We start from the raw sequence: 2,932 nt of genomic DNA, 5'->3' as shown, positions 1-2,932 counted from the left end.
CAAATCTTAATCCAAAATTGAACCCTAACAAAACACAAAAACCTAAACTTTCTCATGTATATTTTGTATATATTTTATATTTTTGTTTTATATACATATACATACATTCACATATACTCATATCTATTTATATACAAATCACTACCATTACTCTAGTTACCATTATTCTAGGCTCAATGTACTCTCCGATATGTGTATTCCACCACGTGATAAGGGGCAGGGATGGAAGAATAGAATTCATTGTTAGACAAAGTGGGATGAAGAGAAGCTCGGTGGAAAGGGTGTAGAAAAGACAGTAGAATGAATCAGACAGCACTTTCCTATGTTCATATATTAATACTTGACCAGTGAATCATGTACAACCACAAGAATGGGATCCTAATTAGATGAGTTATACTCCTTGTATATATCACATGTCAAATACACTACAATGTCATGTATACCTAAAATGAAAGAAATAAATTTTAAAAAGCTAGTATATAATGAATTTGAATGTTTTCACCCTAAAGAAATGATAAACATTTAAGGAGACAAAATATGTTTAACCTTGTTTAAACATTAAACAATGTACACAGGTAAGGAAGAATTACATGGTACATCATAAATATGTGCTCTCTGCCACATCCTGTGTGGGGAGGGAATAAGTAACTCTCAGAGGTGTGGGCCAGCTGAAAATAAAAGACTGAAATGCAGTATTAATAAATAAAGCACTGGTGCTCTTAGTGAGAGAGATAAAGTAAAATTCATGTTCACACAAAAGGTTCATTGACAAGTTGTAAACAGAACGAGTTTTCTGTTGTTCAACAACATGAGGAATTTCTCTGCCTTCATGATTCCTTTGTTGAAAATGAAGACTATGCAGGATATACCATTCCACGAGCACCATCAAGACCTGATTTTGATGCTTCAAGGGAAAAACTACAGAGGCTTTGAGAAGGGGAAGGATCAATGGCAAAGGAAGAATTCACAAAAACGAAACAAGAACTGGAAACTGAATATTAGGCACTATTCAAGAAGACCGTTACCATGCATGAAGTGTTCCTAGGTCATGTGGCAGCACATCCTATGTTGAGAAAAGATCTAAATTTCCATGTCTTCTTGGAATATAATCAACATTTTAGTGTGCAAGGAAAAATTTAAAAAGAGAAACTTGAAGATTTCTTTAAGAACATGGTTAAATCAGCAGATGGAGTAATTGTTCCAGAGTAAAGGCTATGGATGATTTTTTTGAGCATGAATGAACATTCCTTTTAGAATATTGTAACTGAGTTAAGGATGCACCTGCTAAGTCTGATAGGATGACAAGATCCCACAAAAGTGCTGCAGTTGATTACAGTAGAATTGGTTCTTCATTATGTGCTTTAGGAACCCAGAATTCTACAGATATGTGCAAATTTTTCCTCAAAGTATGACAACTGTTTTATGAAGCAAGAAAAAGAGAAACAAGGGTATCTGCTGATAAAGACCTCAAACTTTCTGACCTTTTGACATATTACTTAAAAGAATCTCAAACAGCTAAGGATCTCCTTTACCAATGATCTCGGTCACTAGTGGATTATTAAAACACTAACAAAGTACTGGATAAAGCAAGAGCAAAAAATAGAGATGTTCTACAAGCTGAAACTTCCCAACAATTATGTCAGAAGTTTGAACAAATATCTGAATTTGAAAAACAAGAATGAACTTAAAGATTTTCAGACAAGACAAGTTGCTGCATTCTGAAAAAAAAAAATTAGTGGAACTTGCATAACTAGAACTGAAGCATGCCAAGGGTAACTTCCAGTTACTGCAGCACTGCCTGCCAGTGTTAAATGGAGACACATAAGCCACATTCTCCTTCCTCTTAAAAAGGGCTGCCTTCCTTTAAATCTTATTTTTGTTTTCTTAATGATTTTAAAGCATTTAAATTCACTGGAAACTAAGCAGCTGACAAAGTGCACCTACTTTTTTTTTTTTTCTGAGAAAAGTGGAGAAATGCTGTGCACAGATAATGCCAACCCGTGTGACCTCACTCCACTCCTCTAGACCCGTCTGTCATCACACACTTGTTCCATGCAGAAGCTCGACATTGTCTTTTTTTTAAAACTAGCCTCTTATAATTGTGTTTATTTTATAAATAGTATTCCTTATGGCTGCCAATCTTATGTACTTTTAAATAATTTCTGAAGTTTAACCTTTCTAAAATATATTGTTCAAACAAGATAAAGATTGCCTTTCTGAATTTTTTCAGTTTTGTTTTTAAAAAGCATTGTATATTTCAGTCATTCATCTTGTAAAGCTTCTTAATCAAACTTACTTTAAATTAATCAAAATAGAAGGTTTGGGCCAGGTTATGTAATCTTTTAGAAGTATGATTTCAGAAGGAAAACAAATGTTTTCCTTGAACTTGTACACTAAACCAATTTTTGTAAAATAACCAGTGATAACAGTGTGGGGGGGATAAAGCACCAGGTGTGGTGGCACACTTGTAATCTCAGTGTCTCAGGAGGCTGAGACAGGAGGATCATGAGTTCAAAGCCAGCCTTAGCAAAAGTGAGATGCTAAGTAACTCAGTGAGACTCTCTCTAAATAAAATACAAAATAGGGCTGGGGATGTGGCTCCGTGGTTGAGTGCCCATGAGTTCAATCCCTGGCATGCACACACACACACAGACAGACACCAAAAAAAAAAAAAAAAAAAAAAAAAAAAAAAAAAAAAAAAAAAAGTAAAAGAAGAAGAAAAAAATAAAAAAGAAAAGAAAAAGAAAGAAAGCAAAAGATACAGAAAATATTTTTTAAAGTGGGTGCTTGACTGGTGGAAAAGGCCTGATGGATCTGATCCTAACAAAGGGAAAAGCCCATGCATGCTTGATTTCTAAGGAAACACCACAGGAATGCATTGTGAGGAAGAGTTCTTCAAGGCAAGGAAGAAGTCAGAAGCCATGGGGAAGTT

At 34.7% G+C, this 2,932-nt stretch overlaps 1 pseudogene across 1 annotated transcript; it reads left to right on the top strand.

Annotated features, from left to right (window-relative positions):
• Positions 1 to 895: 895 nt before the first annotated feature.
• LOC306664169 (sorting nexin-6-like) lies at positions 896 to 1,932 on the top strand (annotated as a pseudogene). The gene has a single exon. The product of its transcript is annotated as a sorting nexin-6-like (transcript).
• The last annotated feature ends 1,000 nt before the right edge of the window (positions 1,933 to 2,932 follow it).

The sequence above is a fragment of the Sciurus vulgaris genome (assembly GCF_902686455.1).
Source record: "Sciurus vulgaris genome assembly, chromosome: 6".
Classification (NCBI taxonomy): Eukaryota; Metazoa; Chordata; class Mammalia; order Rodentia; family Sciuridae; genus Sciurus; species Sciurus vulgaris.
This window is presented reverse-complemented; position numbering and strand designations above follow the sequence as displayed.